Genomic DNA, 13,793 nt, shown 5'->3' on the forward strand with positions numbered 1-13,793 from the left:
TTCCATCATTTTTCAGCTTAGTTTTGGCAAGGTTTGCTCTTGGGTAAATTTTAACGTTTCTGGGCCTCAGTTTCCTCAAATGATAAAGGGAAATAATTATAGAACCTACTAAATAGAGTTACTGTAATGAGGTGATCCATAAAGGGTTGATCACGTTGCCTAGAACATACAGAAACACTCAATAAATGTTACTAGTTTTTATTATCATTATTATCATTGTCGTCCCCCATCTAGAGCCTTTCCACAGACTGGGGTTTATTTGAAGCTATGTTTTTTTAGTTGATGACCTCATCAAGTTCCAAGGAGAGTGCCCCTTTCCCAGTGCCAAGACTCTACTGCAGGAGACATTTCCCCTCGTATCAGGTGCAGTAAGGAGTGGCCTTAATAATCTTTCACCCAGGTGTGTTTATCCCAACATCAAGCCCACTATAGGCTCCACGGGAATCAGCAGTAGCTCCTGGACCCAATCTGAAGTAAAGACAGGAATGGAAGTAACAATTATAAACATGCTTAACAAACTGCTTAACCACTATTCTGAGTTCACGTCATATAAATTGATAAAGCATTTCCTTATCTTCACATGTATTGTTACATGTATAACAATATGAATCTTGGAAGAATAAAGTCTTTTTCTAAAAACTGAACCAAATTGTGGATACTTTGCACTGCCTAAGAAGTCAGAAAACATGAAAAATGTTCTTTTGCCTTACGTAGATTCCACTATCAGTTTAGGCTATAAGTCTGTGTCTCAAAAACTGTATAAGACAGATAATGCATTAATGCTAACACTATGCTTGCCTTTTTAAGACTGTTTCTGCATAAGGTCTTATTACCAGATCCTCTTTGGTTGATAAAAGAATTAGATCATTAGAGTCATGCTTAATGAAAGTACGTGTTGCTTCAGCATCACCAGTTGCCAGCGTCTGATTTTAAGAACTGAAAGATTGCCTGATATCCTTATACAACATTGAGTTCATGGTATTTTTAAGCCCTCTACGTTTGTGACTTTGATTTCTCCTATATCTTGCCTGCATGGATGATGTTAGTGTTTGTGAACATTAGTGATTGCCTATGAGAAAGGGAGCAGGAATGTTTCCTTTCTGTGAGTACTAATCCTGTTCCTATTTGGTTTCAGCCAGGTCTGGGGTGGGGCAATGCAGGAGTCCCCAGGGTGCTGGTCACACTCATCAGAGGCTTGCAAATCCTCTAGCAGATGCAGATTTCCATTGTGCTTCCAAGAAGTCTCAGCTACTGCACTCTGTCCTCCCTTCTCCAAGCTTAAGAGATCTTCTGGACAAGAAGCAGATCACAGCAAGAGGCAAAAATCCATCTGAAATTTCAGATTCTAGATGTATTTGCCAAACATATTATTCTCTAAGAGACTACAGCAACTCACTGCTCTGAATAATACATTTCATCTTCTGATTGCCTGAGACTTGCCTACCTAAAGCAAGAAGTACATCATTTTCCCCAAATATTCATAAGCAGTGCAGGGACGTGATTAAGAACCCATTCTTTCACCAAGAGGGACCTGAGGATGAATTTTAAGTTTGCCACTGACGAATCGGATAACTTCATATATGTACCTGAACTTCCTCATCCTTAAAATTGTTTTCATATTAGTAACGACTACAAAGGACTGGAAGAAAGATGACAGGAGATAAGACAAGTTTTTAGTCAAGTGTCTGGCACACAAGTGTTCAATAAATGCTGGGCATAGAATGTATTACCCATCATTTAAGCAAAGTGTTTTGATTCTCATAGCAATAGGTTGTAGCCTGGACTGAGACTCAGCATCCTGGTGCCCTGTTCTTCCACGTCACATCAGGCCAGACTTGGTCGGGAATACAGTACGGACCCTCTTCAGGCCTCTGTCTTCAGAAATATCACTGCTCTGAAGATAGCAAGTAGAGGAAGAGCTGATGACAAGTTACTGAGCTGGAAATAAGGGGGTAGAAAGAATGCATTTATGAACACATGAGTTTTCAAAAACCTCTCAGCACATCTATGGGACTTTATTTGGAACCAGTGCCATCTGTTTGCCGGATGTCTCTGACAGAAATGTGTCCATGAATTTGGACCCTTCTTTTTTTTCCCCCTCAGCTGTGCAGTGTAGCCAGATGTTCTTGTGTTTCAGAAGCAACCACATCCATCAAGCTCTTTGCGGAACTGGATCATTCATGCTTGTGTAACTTCATTTCCCCAGCAGCGGGACTAGTGGGCTTGTTTATCCACTTTTTTTTTTTCCTGATTTTTTCTCATGTTGCTTCAAATTAAATTAAAAGCCAGCACTGTCACTAATTAACCAAGGGTGGCACATTTGTAAACCTGGATTTGCTGGGTTGCCAGTTGAGAAAAATCCCTCCGCACTCTTTGCCAAAACCGTGTTTACCAGGCACCATTGGTGTCTTGGCAATGCTGCTTGGGTTTTGTCAGAACATAATGTAGCTGTGTAAAAGATGTCCTTCTGAGATGTTAGCTGACTTGTGTTGTTCCCAGACTTAAATATGCTGTGAACTAATTAACACCAGCGTGAGAGGAAACACTCAAATATCGTTACCTTGCGAGTAACAGCACACAAATTTTCGTGCATGGGTTTCTGTCTCCTAAAAAGAGAATGATGACGGTTGTTATCACAGGAAGAGGAAATATTGGGAAAGTAAAGCATTGGCATCTGCTAACAGGCAGTCTCTCATCCCAGTTTCTAACAAGATTGCAAACTCCAGGGTAGAGCCGTATTATCAGAAATGTGTGTTAAAAATATTGCAGACTTTGGCTTTGGAAGAGGGAACTGTGTATTTGGGGCAAGTGTGCCATGAAGAAGATTCAGTTGAGGAGGTAACTCAGATTCATGCTGGAAAGAAATGTGTTTTTGCTTTTTTTACCCCTCCTACCTGCACAAAAGCTTCCCTGGCCGCAGGACCACTTGAGTCCAGTGACTCCTGACCTAAGATGACTTGATTACCTACGGGCACCCTGAGAGTGACATCCTCTGGGTGTGCAGCAAAAGAAGGTGCCTGTTTCCTCTGATCCTTGATCTGAAGTGACCCCGACAGGGGGAGGGTGAGATTCCAAGTGCCCAATGGACGTGAAGTTAAGAGAAGAACAGAGAGCAGCTTTATGGAAATAATGCTGGTTTTTATACATTCCCATGGAAATATGATTCATTTTTTTCCTTAAAATTTGCTTTTAGTATAGGAAGATATAGACCAAAAAGTTACCTTTACCTGTATCTGTATACTCTATAACAGTGCTGCCCACTAGAACTTTCTGTGATAATGGAAATGTTTTCTGTGCTGCCTAATGTGGTATCCTCTAGCCACACTGTGGCTGTTGAGCACTTGAAGTGAGCCTACTGAGACTGAAAAACTGAGTATTTAATTTATCTTAATTTAAACATAAACAGTCACAGGACTGTGGCTTCTATATTGGATGGTATAGCAGCAGATTTATAGCATATGAAATGTGGCATTACTTTACATTTTTGCAAACCTTTGTAATTTCTGCTATCAGAAAAGATGGCTAATTCTCATATCTGTTTCTGCATTCTATCTATCGTAATAGTTTTGGTTGATGATTATGAAGAAAATCAAGCCATTCCCAGATATTTATGCTCAGAAAGGAAGAAATATACTCAAGAATCAAGATTGAATAAAATTAATGAATTTTCCTGCCTCATCAAAGACATTTTTAAATGAAATTAGCTTTAAAAAATGCTTGGTGCCACTGCCTGGATTCATGCTAAGGTGCCAGCAGTTTTAGCCACTGCTACTGTACCAATAGTATATGTCAATGCAATGAGTAAAAACAAATAACATCTAAGTATTATTTTGTAAATATTTTAGACTCTTCAGACCGTCTGAAAGGGTATCTGGGACCCATGGAATTCTACAGACTGCACTTTTAGAACTGTTCTAGAATCTCTCAGTCTTCCCCATCCTACATACCCCTGCCCTCCACCAAATCACACACACACCACCTTTATCTGATGGAACAACTGAGCTCTGTTGTTGGAGACCTTGGAGCCAGCCAGTAATAAGGATCCCACCCTCTTCCCCATACACTTGTTGTATTGTCCAATAAACATAATACCTACCTTAAAAGGCACCCTGGTGCCATTTGGAAGAGTGGTTACATTTCTTGTTTACCCTCTCCCATGCAAACAGAACTGTAAGTTCTCACTTCACCTTCAAGCTCAGCATTTTCACATTGTCTGCTGGAAAGCTCCACCAGGAAACTCACCTGTAAATAATTGTCTGTTTCTTTGTCTTCTTGATTATCTATTTCTGCTATTACACTGCAAGTGCCTTGCAAGAAAATAGCATTCACTTAAGAAATATTAACTGGATGAATGGATGTGTGAGTAATGTACCAGTTTGGCCCATCCACACCTCTCCCACACTGACCTACTTCTCTTCTTGTTTCATTTTTTCTTAATGCTCCTCCCTTCCACACAGTCACTAAGAAGAGTCATTTTAACCAAGCATCATCTTTGAGCATTTCCTCTTCTTGTGTCTAGTTTATGTGAAAATCATGAGATATAGCCAGCCCTTAGAGTGAATAAATGCATAGCTATGTGCCATTCAGACCTGGTAATGATGAGTAAAATATGTCTAATTGGTATTTTTCATTGAAGAATGGAGTTGTGGCCTCTTTTAGCTCTCTGGTTCTCAATGTAAGACTTAGCTGAAATGAGCTCTACCCATATCACATGGCAATGTGAATAATATATTCTAAGTAATTGTCAGAAACTTTAAAAGGATTCGCCACAAGTCAGATCTATTTAAAATTCAAGAGGGCTTCAGGTATCCTCACTGCCCTGGATTTCATCATGCTAAAAGTTACAGAGCCAAACATCACAGACCCCACTCTTGGCAGAGACCCATAGCCTCAAGTTATGTGGGGATTCAATGTACCATCTTTTAGTTACCAAGTTTATTTCCGGACTTATTACCAACTGCCTAAATTCTTTAAGGCCCCAAAGCAAAATGGTCTCCAGGGGATTGTAACACATTCTGAATTTGAGTGGCAAAGGAGTCTGGAGACTGTTACTTTCGGGTGGAGCCCAGAGGAACTGTAGTGAAACAGTGTTACTATCTCACATAAATGTATTTTCCTAACAATCGTTAGGAAAAAATCCCATAATATATGATCAAGGTGTGTAAAGCTATTGTTAGGAAAATCTAGTATTCTAAAGGAAGCATGGTGTAGTGGTACAAGAACTGGACTGGAAATTAAGAGACCTCTCTTTTAGACTTGGTTTTGCCCCTGACTAGTATGAACTTGGACAGGTAATTGAAAATCTTTGGGTTTCAGTCTCTTAACCTATAACGTGTGACATAAACCATAGTTTTTTTCCATCTTTTAATTCTCTGTTTTTCTAAATCCACATAGTCCTTTGCTGTCCTACTCTGATGAATCAGCTCGCACACTTTGCCTTTTTCAAGCACAGATTATTAAAAATTAAAGTGAATTTCATTTTGCTTAGACACTGTTTACTACTGTACAGATTATGAGATGCAAATGTAAGTATTAAAGGATATATGATTTGCCTCCCATGAGTACTAAGCCAAGTGCAGTATTAGAAACCTGGGACTGGAAGCTCTTTATTTTCCACTTGATGAAATGACTTTTTTTGTCTAACACCTCAGTAAAATCGAGAGTCAGCAACATCTGGTTTAAAAAAACATAAAGATGAAATTTACTTCTAAGTTTTCTGGTTTTTCAATAGCATAATTATTTGCAAATATAGATTCATAAATATAAAGTCATATACTTGACTAAAGTTTCACATAGAAGATACATGATGTAACAGAGTGCATTATTTTCTAAGCTTATTTCATTTCATTGAATGGGACATAATGAATGTCCATTTGTGTTGGTTGAAGTACTCAAGCAAAGATATTCGTGCACACGCGCACATCCCAAAGTACTAGCCCTGGGAAAAGCTGCCTTCTAATAACTTTACAATATTGCCAGATTGGTTACAGGGAGGCATTATTCACAACTGCAGCAAATTAGCTTTTCTATGTTTCATTGAGAAAGACACACCGTACATTTCTTGCCTATGATCTGAACCTTGGTGTATCTATTTGCAATGAGGGTGTGTTTCATATTAATAGCTTAACATACCTGTGCCTATCTTCATATCATCATTATTACTATGCCTTGTGATCAAACACTGTCAGGATGAGGATGAGTGGAGAGACATTTATTACTATTAAACCACACAGTGAACTCATGCTGGAGCAAGTCCAGCATGCTGAGTTTGTTTGATAGGACTGTGGATAGAAAAAAGTGTGATGATTTCAAATAATGGACTAATTCAGGGAAAGTGGACTTCTGTCTAGGAAACAAGCAGATCAAAAGAGTTAGCTGTTGTCTCTTAAGAGATGGTGGAAACTGCTTTGTCAATAAGTGAGGTTAGGTTGTTGGTGTGAGTTTTCTACTTAGGATGTTTGTTGCATTTTGAAAATGCAATTTTAGCCATGAAAATTCTTAGAAATTAAATTTACATTTTCTTTTGAACACACTTTCTGTGAAACATCCTTTTACTAAATAGATATCATTCTTGTCCTTTTCAGATGTCTCCAGTTTATTACTTGCTAAATTAGAGGAATATAATTCCAGATTCACCTATAGTGAACCATCTGACTGATCACAGTAGGTTTAATATGGCCTCATTAACATCTACCCCCATCTTTAAGGAACTGAAGTTTTCTAAAAGCACACATTAAACTACAGTGGAGCAAGCATCCTTAAGTTAAATGACCAAGTGACAATCCATTTATTTACCTCTCATCACCTTTTCAAAGAATCCTAGTTACAACAAGATGTCATCATTCTATTCCCTTAGGGTTAGTTAAGGAGGGTTCTTCTCCCTCTCATCTCTCACTCCCATTAGTTTTATATTTCCTTACCTACAAACTTCAAGATAACAGTTAAAAATGCCACAAATGACTTTATTTCTATTCTCTTTGGGATATTGCTTCAAGGTGGCCCTGCCTTTATATTTTGATGACCAAGTATAAAGTGCAAGTAACAAGGCAAGAAAAACCAAAAAGGAATCAGGAGCAATCAAGTTACTACGGCAGGTGATACATCTGAATGAATCGAAGTTTGCATGGTATTTAAATTGACTAAGGAGAGTGTCATCTGGAAATTAAGGACAAGAACTTTTAACCTGGCAATAACCACAAATTAAAACTGACATGTGAAAATATATACGTGTGCTTGCTTGCAGGGTGTCACCCACGCTTCTCCCTCTCCCTCGTCAATTCTCCCAGGAGACTCTGCTTTGTTTAATTTATGTGGCTGACTTGCAAGTCTGAGCTAACTGAGAAAGGGCTGTTTCTAAGGATAGTAGATCAAAATAATATCAGAGTCACTTCAAACAATGTTTTTGATATTTAAGTTCAGAACAAGTAGTTCAAACTATAAATCCTTTTGCTTCACACCTGCTTTCCTTCTCAATTATGTCTTCACTGACATTGTACAAGCAACGAAAAGGGCAATTCCATTTCCATAGGTTACATTGACCTTGCAGAAGTTAAGAATCAAAAAAAGAAGAAAAAAAGCATGAAAAGAAAAGGAAGAAAAAACCAAGCCTTCTTGGTTTGAGTGTAGGAACTAAATAGGCATGAGATGAAAATCACAGTGGAAGTGAGTGTTATTGAAATAAAGTGACTTGTTCTTATCACAAGGCTATTTTCAGTTACGTCCACTCTAATTCTTATCTTTATTCATCCTACAGGTTATAGATAATGCATGACCATATTAAAATTCTCTTCTTGGTCTGAATCTCCCTATCTCTGGTAGACAAACTGGGTCCTTGACAGCTCGATTGTATGTGTGTTGATTTTTAAAAGACAACAATGTGAAACCTTTAAAGTTAGAATTTCCTGATTATTTCAGGCAAAGTTTTCTATACTACACAGATCTTGCACAGCAATTCTGGAGAGCAACAGTAATTGAGTTAAATGACTTACAGTGAATAGCAGAAGTAGGTGACTAGAAGATCTGAATTGATTTTTAGGAAAATTTTTACTGAAGTATAATACACTTACAGAAAAGTACAAAAATGTTTACTGCTCGGTTTGATGAATTTGCACAAAGTGAACACACTCCCCTACCTATCAAGCAGATCAAGAAATGGAACATTAATCAGCACCCAAGAAGCCCCCTATGCCCTACTCATACGTACAATCTCCCCAAAGGTAATTATTCTCATGACTTCCATCACTATAGTTTTGTTTAGCCAGAGTTTGAAATTAACAGAGACAGAATTATACAGTGTGTATTCTCATATCTGTCTTCTTTCGCTCTATAGTATATTTGTAGAGATCCACTCATGTTGTTGCATGTGACAGTAGCTTTCTCATTACTATATAGTACCCTGTTGTATATATCTACAGTATATTAAATACTCACTAATAGTTAAGCTCTTATACATGGTGCTATGATCAACATTGTTTTGACACATATAGATAGGCATTTCTTGAGTATATACTTTGGGGTCATAAAGTATGCGTACTATACACATTAGTTGATACTGCCAAACTATTTCTCAAAGTAGCTTTACCAATTCACACATCCACCAGAAGTATGTGAGGCTTCCAGTTGCCCTACATCATCACAATCTCTTTGTATTGTCAGTCTTTGTTATTTTAGCCGATTTGATGGATGTGTAGGGGTTTCATATTTTAGTTTTAATTAGAATTTCCTTGACAACTAAGAAAGGTGGGCACGTTTCCTATGACTATAGGCCATTTGGATGTGTTACTTGGGAAGTGCTTGCTAAAATGCTGAGCTAATTTTTTTACCGACATGTCTTTTCATTAATGATATGGAGTTCTTTATGTATTTCTGGTATGTCTTTTGTTCTATATGGGCATTGCCAATGTCATCTCCCTCTCTGTAGCTTGCTTTGTCACTCTCTTAATGATGTCTTTTAATGAGCATATATTTTAATTTTAATTTTGTCCAATTTACCAAAATTTCCCTGCGATTTGTGCTTTTTGGGTCCTGTGTAAGAAATCATTCTTCTCTACGCAAATTTCATGAAAATATTCTATGTTACCTTCTAGAGGCCCTAGAGTTTTACTTTTTTCCTATAGATCTATAAGCTACCTTGAATTATGAATTATATTGATTTTCCATCTCATCTAATATAATTTATTGGAAATACAATCCTTCCCTCATTGCAGTGACACCTTTGTTATACTCCAGGAGACTATATATTTGTGGGTCTATTTCTGGATTATCTATTCTATTCTATTGGTCTATTTACCCATCATTAAGCAAACAGTGCACCATTTTCATTGTAAAGCTTTAGAATAAGTCTTGGTATCTGGTAGTATATGTCCTCTAACTTCATTTTTCCTCAAGATAGCCTTTCATTTACACATATGTTTTTGAATAAGCTCTACAACCCCCCCAACCCCCCACACACACACACAATTGTAACAATTCAATGACAAAACCTTCTGGGATTTTGATAGAAATTGTGGTAACTATATAGATCAGTTTGGGGAAATCTGAAAGCTTAAAAATATTGAGTCTTCAATCTATGAACATGGAACGTGTTTTCATTTATTTATAAGATGCTGTAATGTCTCTTGATAGTGTTTCTAATTTTCACTGCACAGGTCTTGCACATCTTTTCTACGTATCTCATAATTTTTGAGCTATTGTAAGTCGTACACATTATTTTTAAATTTAAATTTTATAATTTCTTGTTTTATTTGATCCTTTTTTCCATATCTTATCACTGAAAAGTTCGGTCTACTAAAAAATACTCAATTTTAACTTAAAGTGGAAATTGAGACCCGCTTAGAATATAAGTACAGTAGTCTCCCCCATGGAAGATGTCCCAAGACCCTCAGTGGATGCCTGAAACTGTGGATAGTACCGAACTCTATATAAACTATGTTTTTTCCTATACATACATACCTATGATAAAGTCTAATTTATAAATTAGGCACTGTAAGAGATTAACAACAATAACTTCTCTTTGGCATATCCGAATTGCCAGCATCACTACTCCTGTGTTTTGGGGCCATTATTAAGTAAAATAAGGGTTATTTGAACACAAGCACTGCGATACCAAGACAGTCGATCTGACAACCAGATGGCTACTAAGTGACTAACTGGTGGGAAGTGCATACAGCGTGGAAATGCTGGACGAAGGGATTATTCATGTCCTGGGAGAGTGCGAAATGTCATCACTGTTACTTAGAATGGCTCACAATTTTTTTTTTAAGATTTTATTTTTTCCTTTTTCTCCCCAAAGCCCCCCGGTACATAGTTGTGCATTCTTCGTTGTGGGTCCTTCTAGTTGTGGCATGTGGGACGCTGCCTCAGCGTGGTCTGGTGAGCAGTGCCATGTCCGTGTCCAGGATTCGAACTAACGAAACACTGGGCCGCCTGCAGCGGAGCGCGCGAACTTAACGACTGGGCCACGGGGCCAGCCTCTAGAATGGCTCACAATTTAAAACTTAAGAATTGTTTGTTTCTGGAGTTGTCCATTTAATATTTTTAGACTGAGATTGACTGTGTAACTGAAACTGCAGAAAGAGAAATCACGGAGAATAGGGGACTGCTGTAACTATTGTAGCAACAAGATTACCTTTGTACATACGGAAAGAGAAAGTCATTTCGCAGAATTAATTTTTATTTGCCCTATGGTGATCCTAAAAGTCAATATGGGGGAGAAAGTAAGGGACTGTGGCTCAGTTCTGAGAGTCTCTCTTACCATGAGACTACGTGTGTGCATTCTCAGCAAAACTCAAAGTGAAGGATTTACTTTACTTTGGATTAGATCAGTGGCCACAATGAAGGTGTAATAAATGGGCATGTAACTACTCCACTGTGCAAAACTCCTTCAGCGTAAATGAGCCAAACTGATAGTTATTTGTCTATTGCTCTATCGTTATCCCATGTGCATCCACCTCTAACAGGGATTGTCAGATTCATGTACGGTTTGTGTGTTGTGAGGTGCTGTGTCTCTCCTAAGTGGTTCCTGTCGGTTGTGGAATTAACCAGTTAGGGGATAAGAATAGGAAATTATGGTGCCCTGATTGGCAGTGATCAGAATGGGGTGATGGAATGTGGGGAGGGGAGAGAAATGGAGGGAAGACAACATAGAGGCATAAAGACTAAAAAGTTATTCACTATACGACTGATTCCATCTGTCTTGTAATAGAAATCGTATTATTATTTTCTTCCTAGCTAATGCACATTGAAAATCTGTATAATACAACCAGTAAAATAAACTCCAGTCCAGGGAACAATCTTCTTTAACTCCACAAAAAGCAAATTCAAAATGTAAATAAAATTTCACACACTTTTATATATACTTCCAACCAATCACAGCAAATAAATGAATTGTGCAGAGCAGGTATAATTCTCATCTGATGGGGAAACTGACATGCAAGGAAATTAATGACCAATGCCGTGATAAAGAACTGGATTCCAGGACTTTTGAATCTTGCTTTAGAATTCTTTCATTAAAACCATGCTGATATTTTAATTTTATTACTTTTAGAAATGCCTCTTGGCATCCCAAAGCATAAAAGTAGTGACCTTAGAATATTTCTGAAGTGCATCAAATGTCTACTCTTCTTCTTACATTGTAAGCATTTGTCTATTTTTGAATATTTCATCGACATTTTCATAGGAACTCCCCTTGGGTAGTATCTTCCCCAGGCCCAGCATTGTGACTTTTTCTCTATCTCAGATAGAGTGCAGAACAACGAAACAGTAACTCAACTACATTGAGGGCAGGAGGTGGCCCTTTTCTGGCAATGGAGCATAATTACTGATACAAAAAAAGTGGCTAATTAGATCCAAAGCAAATTCTAAAATGTTAAAAAGAAAAGGTTTAAACAGAATCAAAGTGAAAACAGGCACAATCATAATTGACAGGCATGCACTAGACTCCTGAATGATAGAAAATGTAACTGAAAAGCCAAGGGCTTGTTCAGGCAAACCTTAAATTTTATTTTCCCGCTCTTACTGCTTCAGTTTCTTTAGTTTTTTTCTGAAATAAAATTAACAATATTTATTGGCCCAGCAGCCCTGGGAAGGCTGGGATGAGAGGTAATATAACAAATAGGGAAGGAATTACAGAGCTGTGAGTCTGGAGATGTGATTTCTCAGTCCCTACTCTAAACACTATGGCTGTGTGACCACAATCGAGTTCTGTAACCTCTCAGACCAGCCACATACTCATCTCTAAAATGAGAGTGTTTGGCTTGATGTCATCTAGTGTACTGGCTAGCTCAAAGCTTCCTATGATCTCTTGGCCTGGTGGGGAAAAAAGAGATAGAGGCATAACAGTATTTGATGATGACTCTAAAAGAGATTCCCATCGTTTGCCTCATTTGGACTTATTTTCCCATTCCCAAAGGCTGGCAATGAGGTTTAAAGGCCACATGCTGAAAGGATTTGGGGAAAACTTTCTGAATATTTATATGAACTGTTTGAGAAATTATGTGGAATATAAAAATGTCTTTGACACAGTCTATGACACAGAAGAGCTTTCACTGTCCATGGGGAAGACATTCTGTACAAATACAGAATAATGTTGTAAAAATCCAAATAAGCCTGAAGTGCTAACATTGCAAAAGTATAAATATTGGCCACTATAGGAATTCAGAGATACATGAGCTGCAACTGGAGAAGCACTGAAGATGATCTTGAAGGGGAAGCTAGGAGAACAGACATCTAGATGGACAGATGTATAGAAGGTAGTGCACACTTTTGATGGGAACAAGATAATCAAGGTATTCAGTACACAGAAATGAAGGTGACGTCTCCCAGGAATAGCGAAAAGAAAGTGATCTTGGGTCAGAAGAATTGTTCACAGCACTAGTGGGAGGTAGGATTGGAAGAATCGGGAGCATTTGTACCTTGTAGATGTTCAGGATGAAGAAGACGGACTTATCCTTATAGTTAATGGGGAGCTAGCAATGGGAAGAGCTTACAAGAAACAATTTAACCTTTTAGAAAGACCAAAAGAGGACCAATTGGAAGAACTGATTAAATGAGAGAAGAGACTAGTAGCAAGAGTCAAGTTAGATATCTATTGCATTATCAGGTACAGGTGAAGGCATAAAGCATTAGAAATGGAAAGATCCAATATTGAAGGAGTTTTTTCACTAACTCTCCCTTCTTCTTTCCTCCTTTCCCTTCCTGATCTGAATAAGCCTCTGGGTAACGAAGCAACATAGTTAGCATTGTGCTTTCACTCATCAAGCCTAAGAGATTATCCTGGTCTCTGGTGGTGGTCTTTGGTTGGATAGAATTGATTCTGTAGCTTGCCTCTTGGGGGGCCTCTGGGAAAATCGTTCATTGGGGTGACCTTTTGTTTTCACATGATTGTGGAGATATGACCCAATCCCCACCCTTAGCTCAAAAAGAAAACAAATCCTCTTCATTACTTCGTTGGCTCTCTTCACTTTTTGATCTCGGCCAACTTTTTTCCAGGGTCTCCTTCTATCTGCTCTCCTCCCACGATAATATTCTTAGATGTTTTGTTCCCTTGGAGCCAAAGACACACACTCTTTATGTAGTCAAAAAGAGTAGATCTCACCAAAGTCACTCTGGACTAGCTGTCCTTAGCCCAGTGATAATAGTTCCACTATCTAAAAGAAAAATGCAGTTTTACCACAAACACTCCCATGATGATTCAGTCTTAACTCTTGCCAGAGGGAGGGCTGCGCCATTTTTTTTTTTTTCTCTCTCCAGCATGTAGGCTGCTGTGAAGAAGCATCTGCTGTCTAATTCTTTTC

At 38.2% G+C, this 13,793-nt stretch overlaps 1 long non-coding RNA gene across 3 annotated transcripts in view; it reads left to right on the forward strand.

The window, feature by feature from the left end:
* The window catches only part of LOC138919392 (uncharacterized), a 271,898-nt gene that overhangs the window by 134,768 nt on the left and 123,337 nt on the right, over window positions 1-13,793 (forward strand). The gene's annotated exons all lie outside the window — the stretch shown is intronic.

Source organism: Equus caballus, chromosome 20 (genome assembly GCF_041296265.1).
Source record: "Equus caballus isolate H_3958 breed thoroughbred chromosome 20, TB-T2T, whole genome shotgun sequence".
In the NCBI taxonomy this organism is placed as follows: Eukaryota; Metazoa; Chordata; class Mammalia; order Perissodactyla; family Equidae; genus Equus; species Equus caballus.